Source organism: Carcharodon carcharias, chromosome 21 (assembly GCF_017639515.1).
Source record: "Carcharodon carcharias isolate sCarCar2 chromosome 21, sCarCar2.pri, whole genome shotgun sequence".
NCBI classification, from domain to species: Eukaryota; Metazoa; Chordata; class Chondrichthyes; order Lamniformes; family Lamnidae; genus Carcharodon; species Carcharodon carcharias.
The window spans coordinates 41,450,283-41,465,173 of NC_054487.1; the positions used below are offsets into that span (position 1 = coordinate 41,450,283).

Consider the following 14,891-nt stretch of genomic DNA (forward strand, 5'->3'; position numbering starts at 1 on the left):
TGCTTACCTTCAAATGCAGTATTGAGAGAGTTTTTGGATGAAATGTTAAGTGTTAAACTGAGTCCCTCATCCACAGTTAAAAATCTTATTTCATTATTTAAGAAGGAAAAGTGCCTTCTCAACATAATCATTTTTCTCATTACTGTTTACACATCTTTCTTGCAAAATTGCTGCAACATTTGCCTAAATAATAATCATCACAGCACTTCAGAGCAATGCACTGCATGAAGCAAAGATATTATGAGCCTGAATTTTGCTGTAAAAATAATGGTGAACTAACAATGCTCACTTTATTTATGGTGGAAATTGGACAGCAACTTGTGATAACTGCAAATATGTAATTAAACGGGGAGATCCCTAAGTTACTGTTTCCGATTAACCGCTCCTCCAGGAGCTTCCTGAAAAATGACATCTTGCCATGTGACTCATCATTTAAAAATATTGGATGACCTAAGGTTGCTGTGCTTATCTCAGAGAAGATGGTCACACTTTTACGCACTTCTGTCATCTTTGTGTTACTATATTCTCTGCTTCTCTTCCCAATCTCTGTTACTTCCCTCCCTTTAACTCTTCTTACTTCTTTGACGTATTGGGTTTTATGTTTGTCTTTCCTTTTTGAGAATGGGTGGAGAAAGGAGTCATGGCTGATGGCCGAATTTTGGGTGGGGATTATGGGAGAAATGCAGACCTCGGTGGTTCTTGTCCTATCCCCTCCTTCGATCACTAACTTCTTCCCTCCCAGACCAACTTGCTCTGCATTCCCACCACCACCCCCCCATCCCAAGGGTGAGTGACAAGAGACTAGAGGTCTCCTAACCCTCAGTCAGCTTCCCTTTATTCCTCCTCTGCTATCACCCTTCCTGTCTGTTTTCAAACTTAACACTTTTTCAAAAATCAAACTAGAACAAGGAAAGATTCCATCTACCTTTCCCTCTGCTGATGCCTTTGTGGCTAAATCACTCACTCTTCCTTTTTCACCGGTGTTTAAAATCAAAACTTCTTTCGCATGTTTAAGCAACTAACATTGCCCATTTCTAACTCCTACCAAACATAAATGGAGATCATAATTTCTTCAAAAGAATTTTAATTTAAAAAAAATTAAACAAAAACGCAAACATTACCTTTACCATTCCCCTTCTCTTTACAGCATCTTTCTCTCCCCATCCCCAAAGCACACATGCAACCATGTACACAACTGTAAGCAGTAATTAGCATTGGTGTTTTGTTGATAGTTAGAAAACAAAAAATAGATAATTATCTGGCTTCAAAATTCATGTTTTGGGTCAATAAAATTAATTTTAACATGGAGACCTCTCTCAGCTTTTTACACATTCTGTACTTACAGGGCACCAAACAAAACAAAAGTCAAATGTTTCTAATCAGAACAATACTTTTCCTTCCTCAGTCACATATGTACAAATAATACAGAAACACAACTACAACTATTTTTATCATCTTATTTTTAAGAATTATTTGAAGAAAATTTGAAGCAAACACTCCGATATAGCAAAACATATTCCATTACTACAACTGATTGAAACTCATACCTGGGATGTTGGTGATAGTGCGCGGGGCAGGGCAGAGGTGGGGGGGGGATTATCTTACAAGGAAAGGTTGGAAAGGCTGGGCCTGTATCCTTTGGAGTTTAGAAAATTGAGAGGTGATCCTGAAACATACAAGGTCCTGAGTGGGCTTGACAGGATAGATGCTGAAAGGATGTTTCTACTTGTGGGAGAGACTAGGATTAGCGGACACAGTTTTAAAATAATGTTGTGAATTATTGGAACTCTCTTCCCCAGAGCACACTGGAGGCAGAGTCAATGAATAGCTTTAAGGCAGACTTAGATAGATTCTTGACTAACAAAGGAGTCAAAGGTTATTGGCAGTGGGTGGAATGTGGAGTTGAGGCCACAATCAGATCAGCCATGATCTTAATGAATGGCAAAGCAGGCACATGTAAAAATACAATCCCAAAATTGATGTTAATTTCCCTTCAAATGTTCATATGTATGTACTGATGAATCTTAGGAAGCTAGGTACAGTACATATGCTCAGGCTGCATAGTCCAAAGTCAGCTCACATAACTGCGGAAAAAATTAACAAATTCAAACCTGGAGCTTTTTGGAAAAGCTGAAACCTTCCAAGTAAAAATTATAAATAAGACATTAAAAGACACAAAAAGCAAACCAAAATAGAATTTTAATCAGTTATTGTGAAGTATAGAATTCTTTGATTTTGTTTTGCTACAAATTTGAGCATTTCAAATTTTCAGTCGAATGAAATAAATTCCCAGGAAACCTTTTAGTAATTTTGGAAACTCAGTGACTAAATGTAAGCATGGGAGAAATATAATCTCATTATAATATACCATCTATTATGAATCACACGGTATTACATCCTTAATGTTGGAGAGAGCATCACACCACCATCTATGTGAGTGACAATATAGATAAGTTTTAATGAAACACATCCACTACCCACTGAATTTAATATATAATATACTTACATAACTAAGGTTACTTTTCTATTACAATATATTAAGTAATTAAATCTTAAGATTGAATTCTTCCTACTCTCCTCATAAGCATATCAATGACACCTATCAAACAATGTCTCCTCGGGCCTAAACCAATTCCAGTCTACAACCAATTATCAGACAGTGTGTGAACAGCCCCCAAACTTTCCTTTATGCGGGGAAACGGAGCTGGTGCCTTTTCAAGCAGAATACAGTTGAAATCAAAAACTTGCCACTCAGTGAATAATCACAACACCAACTCAAAGTAAGATGCCTCGCTGTACTTCTTTTAAATTCTTCAAATGGTTACTACAATGGGCTCAACTCAGTTTGCTAACCTTCCAGGGTTGGTTTGGAGTCTCCAGGAATTGTAGATCTATCTCCAGGACACAGCTCAGGGCTACCCTAGAGAAAAATTGTAGGGACATTAAAAAAGATGCTATTTTTGTAATTTTCTTTGAACATATCTCTTCACCAGATATAAAAATATTGAAATTTAGTTGGGTAGGGGGGGAGAAAGCAGCGGGCGAAGGCTGTTTGGCTGACAGTCAGGTATTATCCAATTGGGTAATGCGTGTTCTTGCTTTCCAGTTGGCACAGGAAGGCAGTATGTCACAAGGAATGATGTGCTGGAAGGACTAACGGCAAGCCATGTGATGAAGCCTCCAGAAATACATTGAACCACAGTTGGCAACCTTGGGTTCAACTCTACATTTCAGACCAAATCAGGAGAGGAATTGGGCTATTCTTCACCATGCCATGTGAAAATACAGTCCTCAAATTGACATTAATTTCCCTGCCCCCCCCCCCCACCAAGTCATAGACAGATAGAAAGAATGAGTCACTTTTTAAAAATTCATACAAAGGATGTGGGCAACGCTGGCTAAGCCGGCATTTATTGCCCTTGAGAAAGAAGGTGGTGGTGAGCTGCCTTCTTGAATCACTGCACTCTATATGGTATAGGTACACCCACAGTGCTGTTAGGGAGGGAGTTCTGGGATTTGGACCCAGCGACAGTGAAGGAACGGCAGTATAGTTCCAAGTCAGAATGGTGAGTAACTTGGGGGGGGATCTTCCAGGTGGTGGTGTTCCCATGTGTTTGGTAGTGGTCGTGAGTTTGGAAGGTTCTGTCTACAGAGCCTTGGTGAGTTTCTGCAGTGCATCTTGCAGATGGTACACACTGCTGCTACTGTTTGTCGGTGGTGAAGGGAGTGAATGTTTGTAGATGTGGTGCCAAACAAGCAGGCTGCTTTGTCTTGGGTGGTATCAAGCTTCTTGAGTGTTGTGGGAGCTGCACTCATCCATCACACTCCTGACTTATGCCTTGTAGATTGTGGACAGGCTTTGAAGAGTCAGGAGGTGAGTTACTCATTGCACAATTCCTAGCCTCTAACCTGCTCTTGTAACCACAGTATTTGTATGGCTAGCCCAGTTCAGTTTCTGGCCAATGGTAACCCCCAGGATGTTGATAGTGGTGAATTCAGCAATGGTAATGCCATTGGATATCAAGGGGCGATGGTTAGATTTTCTCTGTGGCATGTAGCATGAATGTTACTTGCCATTTGTCAGCCCAAGCCTGTATGTTGTCCAGTTCTTGCTGCATTTGGACATGGACCACTTCAATATGAGGAGTTGCAAATGGTACTGAACATTGTGCAATTATTAGCCAACACCCCCACAGCTGACCTTATGATGGAGGAGAGGACACTGAAGCAGCTGAAGATGGTTGGGCCTAGCGTACTGCCTTGAGGAACTCCTGCACTGATGTCCTAGAACTGAGATGACTGACCTCCAACAACCACAACCATTTTCCTTTGTTCTAGTTATGACTCCAACCAGCAGAGTGTTTTCCCCAATTCCCATCAACTCTAGTTTTGATAGGGGTCCTTGATGCCACATTCTGTCAAATGCGACCTTGATGTCAAAGGCAGTCACTCTCACCTCACATGCAAGTCTTTTTACAGAAGGTTGTGGAATGCCTTCAGCCTATTTAGTTTACCAATCCAGGAAACCAATTACTGTATACAAATAGTTAAGTAATTTAGGGTTTTTTGCCTCATCAGTCTGCCTAGTAGCTCATTCCATCTGTTGTGTGAAGAACTTTCTGACATTTATAAGTTTATCTTCCATTAGTTTTAATTTGCATCCAATAAAATTTCAGATTTAACTTCCATACTGTTTGTGACATTATGTGCCTCTATAAAACAAACTCTTGATCACCTACTTCTGAGATGAAAGGCCCAGGTTGCTCCATTTTTGTTCAAAACTCAGATCTTGAACCCCGTGACTCCTCTCTCAACTGGTTCCCATGCTTGTGCTTAGTGATACAACACTCGAGGTTTGATCCGATTCAGGCAAAGCACAGTTTGAGCATCACTTTCTCTGGCTTGCATGCTACTACTACTACAACTATGTGCTTCAGCATTTTATTTTCTCTAATGATTGCTGCTCTCAAGTGGTTAGATATATTGACCGTCCAAGAAGTCTACAAAGTTCCATAAATCTCCCCCAATTTTATTGTTACTTATTTCATTATAGCTCAAGGAAGTCAGTGTTGCCTATTTTCTTCTATGTGCAGCACATCTGAATGCCAGCACAAGTTTAACTTAATCATTGCTTGGTCACACTAAATTTCTCCTCCCGTTATTCTGCACAGTTGTACATTCTATATTTCTCAAGCTACCTCCTTAGAATCAACTGCCCCTCCTAATTTGGTAGCATCTGCAAACGTAAACAAGTTACAGATTTTCTGAATCCAAATCAATGATATATAACAGATACAACATCCATCCCTCAGGCACCCCACCCAACACTTCCCAAGAACTCTCCAACTGATATCCACTGATTTCTACCATCCAGCCAATTTCTTACACATTCCCATGATTCATCCTAAATCCTCATTAAAGTAAGCTTAGCTACTTAGAAATATAATTTTGTCAAATGTTTTTTTCAAAGTCTAATTACACCCTGCCATTGATATTTCCAAGGACCAATGGATACTGACAATTAATTTGGTTATTGCAAACACTATTGGAATGAAATTGATACAAATATCATCACCTATACCTGCTTTGTTGACCCTCTTAAAAATGTGAACATTAGTTAGCCTGTTGCCAATTTAATAGTGCTTCCCCAATGTTCAATGAATCCCTTATAATGGGAGTTAATGCCTCATAAATCTTAGCACTCAGGCATAAACACAATTTTTTCTTGGGATTTATTCGTTTTGAGTCTCCTTCGCACTTTAAAACTCCTGGCTCTCAATATTTCTGAACTCCAGCACAAGTTTAACTTAATCATTGCTTGGTCACCAGTGTTCAAGGGTAGAAAGAATGCCATCTGGTCAATTACTATAAACAAGTCAAGGTGTACTCTGCCTTTCCCCCACCACCACCTGCCTCACCCCACCCCCACCCCACCCTCGCAGAGAGGGTTTGTAAAAGGAGACAAGGCTTTTCAAAAGAAAATAAATAAATAAATCTTTCATGACATCTAGATGTCCCAAAGCCAATTAAATACTTCTGAAATGTAATCGCTCTTGTAATGTAGGAAACATGGCAGCCAAATTGTCCACACTAAGCTCCCACAAACAGCAATGTGATAATGACCAGATAATCTTCCTTTAGTGATGTTTGTTGAGGAATAAATATTGGCCATGACACCAGGGAAAACTCCCCTGCACATCTCCGAATAGAACCACAGAATGGTTAAAGGACAGAAAGCCATTTGCCCATCACGTGAATGCTGACACTTTGCAAGAGCAACTCAACTAGGCTCACTCCCCCATACTTTCCCTGTAGCCCTGCAAATTCTCTCTCTTCAGGGGTTTATCCAATTCGCTTTTGAAAGCCATAATTGAACCTGCCTCCACCACAGTCTCAGGCAGTGCATTCCAAATCTAAACTACTCGCCATGTAAAAATGTTGACTGCGCTTCTTTGTGCTGCAACACTAGGGAGAGGACTTCCAGCATATGCTCAGTGTCAGCTGCTGCACTAAAACCAACAATTTGGCTTGACACAGACTAACAATATTATGCAGTCCTTAACCAACTGCAAGTTCTTGTATCCACCTTACCCATCATTTATCAATTGTTCCCTCTAAAATATGCTTCTAATTATTCAGTGAATGCTGAAGAAATATAATCAGGAAATTTCAGTAAATAAGATTCTCAACTTCCAACAAACTCAGAGACTACAGAGAATTGTTAACTTTTTGGTAAAAATCAATAAAAAAAGTTTTTTTGAATAAAACACTTAAGAAGAAACTTATTATCTCATGCTGGATTCAAAACAAAGTCCCTAGGATTGAGTCTGAGCATCATCCAACTGAGCTATCTGGGCTGTGAGGGGTTCCCTGCTCAAAGCCTTAATAAGCTGGAGGAGAAATAGCACTTAAACAAACTCCTTTATTTTGCCTATTTTCATGGTCTAATTTATTATGGGTTTTGTCAAGTTAATTGATGTTCTGTGTGGGGGCTTTGATCCCTTTGCAGATGCAGCTATTTCTCTAGGATAAAGGCAAAATACTGCAGATGCTGAAAATCTGAAACAAAAACAACAACAAAAAATGCTGGAAAAACTCAGCAGGCCTAACAGCATCTATGGATGCAGTCCACAGCATCTCCACAGATGTGGTCAGACCTTCCAAGTTTTTCCAGCATTTTTTGTTTTTGTTTCAGATTTCCAGCACCCACAGTATTTTGCCTTTATCTTAGTGTTTAATTCACAGCCACTTCTCTTCCAGGAATGCTATCCTTGAAGAAGTACTGGTCTTCTCTCCAGCTCTGAAGAAGAGTCATACGGACTTGAAACATTAACTCCGTCTTTTTCTCCACAGATGCTGTCAGACCTGCTGAGTTTTACCAGCATTTTTTGTTTTTGTTTCAGCTATTTCTCTACCTTAATATCAAGGCAGAGCTTTAATAATAAATCAACACCAATCACAGCACCAACACTCATTCGATGCCGATGTAAATAAGCAGCTTCACAAAACCAGATTTCATATAGTCATTCTGATACAGAAAAATTCCATCCTGCCATGTGCAGCTGTAACAGTTGCATATGCACCGGCAACCAAGTGTGGGTTAAGTGTGCTTGCGAACCTACCCTGCCAACGAGAACAATTTCTCTCTAACTCTGTCAGGACCTTCATAATTTTGAATACCTCTACCAAATCTCCTCTCAACCTTCATTTCTCCAAGGAAAACACCACCAGCTTCGTCAATTTATCCTTGTAACTGAAGTCTAATCACTGGAGCCATTTTCATAATCTTTTTTGCACACTTTCTAAAGCTTTCACAACCTTCCTAAAGTGTACTACCGAGAATTGGACATACTGCTTCCGTTGAGGCCAAACTAGTGTTATTAAAAAGTTCATCATAATTTCCTTGTTTTTGCATTCTATGCCTCAATTTGTAAAGCCCAGCATCCCATATGCCTTTATTAACACTTTCGCAACCTGCCCTGCCACCTTCAATGATTTGTCCGCTAATGACTCCAAGTCCCTCTGCTCCTGCATCTCTTCCAGAACTTTATCCTTTATTTTGTATTGCCTTTCTTCATTCTTTCCACAAAAATGAACCACTTCACTGCATTAAATTTCATCTGCCATTTCTCCTCTCATTCCACCAGACTATGTCCTCTTGAAGTCCATCACTATCCTCCTCACAGTTCACAATATTTCAAAGTTTTGTGTATTCTGCAAATTCTGAAATTGTGCCCCATGCACCCAAATCTAGGTCATTAATACAGAGTAGTGGTAATTGTACCAACACATGGTACCATCCCCACTATATACCTTTCTCCAATCCAAAAAGCAATCATTCACTACTACTTCCATTTCCTGTCACTCAGCCAACTTTGTATCATTGCTGCTACTATCCCTTTTATTCCGTGGGCTTCAGCTTCACTGGCGAGCCTATTATGTGGAAGAGTGCCAAGATCTTTTCCATTTCATGTCTCATCTGAATGATGACAGTGCAGCACTCCCTCAGGATTGGTCTGTTTATATGTTCAAGTCTCGAGTCAGACTTGACCCATAACCTTTTGGTTCAGGGAATGAGCGCTCCCAATGAGCCAAGTTCAGGGCATCCTCCATGAATGACAGTAAGACAAGTCAATCACAAGTAGTTCTGTAAATAATCTCAGAAAAAAACTCTCTTTAGAAGTCCCAAATTAACAAAATGGTTTAGGTTATCCAGCGATTAAAAGGCTGAACTAGTTAAAATGCCTCACAAGCTTTGACATTTTTCAACTGAGATTAATGGTTCTAATTATATCTATAAAATATATTGCACATATGCAATATTGTAACTGAATAAACATGCAGAACTCAACAAAGATTACTCCCAGAAATCTTAAGAAAAAGTCTTATTTTTAACAACCCTTCCAATAGGCATTGTTTTTAAAGTTTTAACAAAATATTCTTTGAAAGTCCACTTAGGCCAATTTTGATTATTCTATCACAACTTTAGTAAAAGAGGAATCCTGTTTGTGTGGTCAGCAGCAGAAATTTTTTTTATTTTTAAAAACACAACTTTCACTTTCCTCTCCTGAAGATGGTGACTAATGCTGGTCTGCAGAGTCTGGTCCCTCTTCTGAATGCCCATTTTCAGCTGCAACTCCAGATAACAAGCCAACTATTCTGATATGGAGGAGACAGGGATTTCACTATGGCAAAGTTTGATCCTTTCTAACTTCCTGTTCAAACAAAGCCATTTTCCATCAGGAGTCACTCAACAAAACTAAGGGTGCAACTCCTGAATTTAGCCGAGGGCACTTTACTCATTTGCAGTAACCCCCTTGGTGCCATAAACTAGGATCATCTAATTCAACAGGGAAGAGTGATTACACCTGGGGACCTGGCAGTCTTACTGCACAGTACAGTAGTGATTCAGAGCATTTATCCTCGAGACATCAGGGGGCTCTCTAAAATGTCAAATGCTCGAAACATTTAAAAAATATTTTTGCCTTTTAAAGGAACAATTGAAACCTGAAGGAGCCTCTCCAAATCTTCTACCAGAAGGCACATTACAATGGAAATTTGTATTGTATCCTTCCTCTCCCACTCAAAATCAGATGTTATTTCCCTGGCAAGAGTTTGTGGCATCCATCACTGTATCTGGCAGGGCAACTGCAGAGCCAATAACTTCTGTCAATTTGCTCATCCATCAAGGTCCCCTTTAAATATATAATATAGTTGTTTTTAAAAATGGCTATAGCTATAAGTGGGAGAACAGTTAACAGTAAATAGTCTGTGGCTGTTGCTTTGAACTGTGATTTTGACTTGGCTGACCCGATGCAACCACATGTGCATTCCCTGTCAAATACAATGTTTCCCTAAATGTTACAAAAAAATCCAACGCAGCACATCATAGAGGAACAGGCCCAGTATGAATGTATCCACTTGTACCTGTGGCTAAATTCGCAGCAGAGGCTGGCAAGTGATATTTTAAAGAAAATCAACAGAAGAGCTTGAAATTATTACATAGAGAGAAAATATCACATCTACAAGTAATGGCTACAAGTAATGGCTGTGCTTAATAGTTGAATGGAAACAAGTGATGTACCTTGTACATGTGTCGGCTTTGAGAGGACTCCCCCAAAAACCTGGAAGAAAAAAAATCGCTAGAGTTGGGCTTCAAAGTGGTTTTCCATAATTTCATGAACTGATTTTCTGATGCACTTGACACAACCCATGAGAACTGAACCACAGGGCGCTTGACGGTATTGTTCACAATTTTAAATGACGCAAAGCACAACATTCAGTAACGCAGCCAACAAACGTCGACTTCCTCAGGTCGAAATATCAAAAGGGTAATGTTCACTTGAAAAAAAATCATCATCCATAACGCAGACCGCCCGTAAAAACACCCACTTTGCAGCTGAGGTAATTGCGCAGCCCCAAAGTAAAGATCAGGGTTACCCCAAGTATCTCCATGGCGGGGGAAACCCAGCTATAGAAGTCCATGGTAAACTTCTTTGAAAATATAGATAGGAATCGCTCTTCCCCCTCTCTCTCTCTGTCCCCCCTTCCATTACTCTTTCACCCTGTGCTGGGCGGGGGGATTTGCTGTCTCTTGTGCTGTGTTTGAGCGGCCGCTCACAAGCGGACAACCTCAGCCAGGCTGCGTGGCGCAATTTGCATTCGGCGTGACCTGAACATTACCTCAGTTCTGAGCAAGTGTGGGCACAACTCTCGGCAATCTGACTCCCCAGACAACCCACTTTCACCCTCCCTGGGTCATTCGTACTTCAACAATTTTAGTTAAAAAGAAAGTCAAGTTACATTTTATGCTCGTTACCCTCACTCTTGGTGCGCTTCTAGGAAGCAAACAATTAACTAAAACAGCTGTTACTGCCACTTTATGTTTAATTGTTGCCATTCAAAGTTCCGTCTAGCCATTTCACGGCTGCCCCTCTCCCTCCCTCTCGCCGGCTCTGGTGGCTCCTCCATGCCGGGAACGCATGAAAGTGAGCCCTTGGGCTCGGGTGCCATTTCTCAAGCCTCCCTTCCCCAAAGCAGCCCTCGGGGCTCTGTGGCAGCTCCTGCAGGTCGCTGGGGCGAAGGGGAGGAGGGATACAAGAAAGTTGCCACCGGCGGCTACACAGTAACGAGCCGGGAGAGATGGAGCCGCCACTCGCTCGAAGCGCTGAAGTGGGGCTTCAGCCAACACCCAGACTCTGAGCCCCGCCAGCGGCTACAAGATGTCAGCTCCGAGTGTGCGCAAGGCAACATTCCGGTTGCGCAGTTCCAGTCTCAGGACTTAGCACAAGTGAAAAAAAAAATCCGCTTTACCTGACACAGACAAAACTCCAGCTCTAAAAGTAATCCTGTTTTTTTTCTAAGCCCCGTCTTCTCACCACCGCCCGGGCGCACACAACAGCTCTTTTTTTCCCTCTCTCTCCCCCCCTCCACCACCCCCCCTCACTGTGGCACGATTTGCATCGCCCTATTATATCCAAAAGGACAGAGAAGGAAAAGGGGAGGGGGTGGAAATCTTCTTTAACAGCTACTTTGTCAACAGCGAAAAGACTCGAATTTGGACCATTAAAAAGGCAGATTATCTTGATCAAAGGCACGTAAACGTTTTCAGTCTGTACGGAATGGTGCCCCACACTCGCAGTCACTTCACCCGAACAGAGACTGCGGCGCAAAGAGAGAGAAGGGGGGAACAGAGGGAGGCGAGAGAAAGCAAAGACAGAAAGCAGCAGCAAAAAAAAAGCTGTTATAAAAAAAAACCCTCCTAAAGAGCCAGCAATCTAAAGAGGGTGAAAAGGAAGGCAACCAGCTTCTCTTTTTTTGTGGCATGACTTATTTTGTATAAAAATAAGGCGACTGGTGCCAATGATTAGATGGGGGGGGGGGGAAGAGTACTTAAACGAGGATTATGCCGTTGGGGTGGATACCTGTGCCAAGTGGTGCCCGCTGCCCGTGCGCCTTTGGCGGCTGCCCGGTGCCTCGCACGGTTCCAAAGCTGCAGCAGCTTGGCGCACGGCACCGGGGGTCACCCCTTCCGCCTTTACGCGCCTGTCAAAGCCCCGGGGCTTGCTAGCAAATGCAGAAAACAATTCTACATCCAGTCGATCCTTTGTGTTTAAAAAGGGGGGGTGAAATCCATGCTCAGCTATTTTGCTTCTTGCAAAATTGCAATAGGAGGCAAAAATGTTTGAAAAAAAATCAAACACAGGCCTTTCCCGCATGCCTCCTTTTTAAATCAACTTTCTGCAACGCGTAAATATAAATCCCCACACACTCGCATTTATATTAATTTGCAGAAATCCCGCTGCGCGCACACACACAGCTCCCGAACCCTGGTTTTGCTCCTCTCTCTCTCTCTCTCCTCCTGCCCCTGTCAGGAGAGAGGCACAGGAGCCAGGGGCGCCATTTTCTGTCAACCCAGCCGAGACGGAAATCCACCGCTCCACAACTTCCAAGTTTGCGATCGCAGCGCGCAAGCAGTAGGCCCCCAAAACCCCGGCTTCGCTTAGGTCTCACCTGGGAGGAGAAGGAAGGAAGTGACGGCCCCCCCTCTCTCTCTCTGCTGTCCCGCTCGATTGCAGCTGCCTCTCTTGATATGTGTGTGTCTGAGGGAGGTGTGTTATGAGGGGGTTGGTGGGGTTGGTGGGGTGGTGGGGGGGGGGGGGGAGCTTTCCTCTGCTGTGTGGAGAGGCTGCTGACGGCGTTCGAGTTGCGATGGAAGGGGAGGATGTGCCCGAGGTTTTGCCCCCTCGTCCCTCAGTCCGATGTCCGGGGCGAATGAACCAGCGCCGACTGGAAAGAGAGAGGGAGACACGCACACACGCCTGGCTCCAGAGTGTGCCCAGCTGGACTGGAGAGATGAGGCTAGCACACACTCAGTGTGTGTGTATGTGTACGTGTTGTGTGTGTGTGTGTTTGTGGAGAGCTGGAGTCCCGTCTGTCAAGGGATTCAGGGACCAGGCAACTGGATGGAGATTGAGTGATTGCTGCTGGGGTTGCCTCCAACCTTTTGTCACACACACTCACTATAACCTTGCCTTGCGCAAAAAAAGGTAGATGGGATCAAACATCAGCGAGCAGCCCAGCAGACAGGGTATAATGGATGGGAAGGTTGGGGTTTAACACCCTCACTTACCCCTTTGCATCTTCAGAATGAGAGGAACAATTTCATTCTCACCTCCTTTAAATAGTCACTTGATTCCTTTTCTGCGAAAACTAGTTTCATTTTCAGCTGTCTATCAAATCTCAAAAGTGTAGTTAGTTATTTTTTAAATAAATTGAATGTTTACAATCAAATTTAGGAATATTCCCAAATCTGTTATTAATTTAGATTATTTTGTTCTGATTTAACCACGATTGAATCTTTGGAGGATTTGGAAAAACTGCTATTTAGGTGCATACGAATTGTACACGCTTTCAACCCGATCCATTACTTCAAAAGTGGAATACCATCGAAAGTACAGATTCTCGTCAAAAAAAGTAATTCGAAACACCTGAGTTACCTTGTTTTGAAATTTTACTGAGTGAAAGAAAGTTGGATATTTTAAAACAGTTGGATTTAATAACTAGGCACCTGCCGTTGTCTAAAGTCTGGATGGCATTTAAAACAAATGAACCTTAAAAGTCAGCATAATATTTACAGTTATATACACTTCATAAAGACAACATGCAAAGCTGAAAAGTCTTCACAATACAATTTTAAAAAGCCACATCAATTATCTCATTTGACAATCTAACTTTCAAATTAACTGCCAGTGAAGAGTCTTTGTGTTTCTCTGAATAAGGTGTTTTGTGGCATTATAGATGTATGATCAGAAGTTTTAATTGATTATGTAAAGTTGTACATTAAACCAGAATTGGCAGCAGGAATTCTTTATAAATTAAATACACTTCATATGAATTCTAATTTTTTGGCCATCTCAGTTCTCCCAACAAGACAAAAGCTAAAAGCATAGTTTAGCAGAAGACTGGCTAAAATCAGGATGAAGAATTTCACCATTGCATGGAAATGATACAGAAAAAAAGGATTCATTACATAATGTTACACTGCTATCAATCCTTGGCCTTTGCCTATTAAGCAAAGAAGTCAAAGTCAATTTAAGTCCTGCTGGGTTGTTGGGCCAGGCATGATACTGCAACGCTGCTCAGTATCAGGAAGATGTACCAGTGCTACTGTTTTTGGAAGTTTGAGAACTTCAATCATTTAATTGATGTCATCAGCTGTTCTTCGATTTGAGAGTTTTCGCAGAAAAGGAATCAAGTGACTATTTAAAGGAGGTGAGAATGAAATTGTTCCTCTCATTCTGAAGATGCAAAGGGGTAAGTGAGGGTGTTAAACCCCAACCTTCCCATCCATTATACCCTGTCTGCTGGGCTGCTCGCTGATGTTTGATTCCATCTACCTTTTTTTGCGCAAGGCAAGGTTATAGTGAGTGTGTGTGGCAAAAGGTTGGAGGCAGCCCCAGCAGCAATCACTCAATCTCCATCCAGTTGCCTGGTCCCTGAATCCCTCTACACAAGTCATGATTTTCTGCCATAGCTCTTCATGTCACTGAATAGGCCAATTCTCAACCTACATATCTTTGGGCACATGAGACAGGACATCCCACAAGGTAGCGTGATCCATAGTGCAGGATTTGCTTCCTTTTCCTTCCTTCCCTGCCACTGCTCTGCCTCATCATTAAGACATTGGGATTCAAAGCGTGATGCAGCTTAATGTCGCCATTCTGAACGACTAATAGCAAGCTCCTCCTAGTCATTAAGGTCAATGCCACTATGCTTCAAGGTGAACTTCAGAGTGCATTTGAAGTATTTAATCATTTAATAAAAGTACAGCAAAATAATTAATTCTGCAAAGCAAAGGAAAATATTTGGATACACATCATCCTTTTTAA

General features: G+C 41.8%; 1 protein-coding gene across 2 annotated transcripts in view; it reads right to left on the bottom strand.

Annotated features, from left to right (window-relative positions):
• znf800a (zinc finger protein 800a) overlaps positions 1-12,567 on the bottom strand; it is a 186,897-nt gene extending 174,330 nt beyond the window's left edge. The window contains exons 1-2 of one of the 2 annotated variants that reach the window (XM_041216082.1): positions 12,514-12,567; positions 10,085-10,124 (exon numbers count right to left, since the gene is read on the bottom strand). The gene's annotated coding sequence lies outside the window, so the exon portion shown is untranslated. Of the gene's footprint in view, positions 1-10,084; positions 10,125-11,924; positions 11,992-12,513 lie in introns of those variants that run through there. The other variant, XM_041216083.1, reaches the window with a different exon arrangement.
• Positions 12,568-14,891: the final 2,324 nt, after the last annotated feature.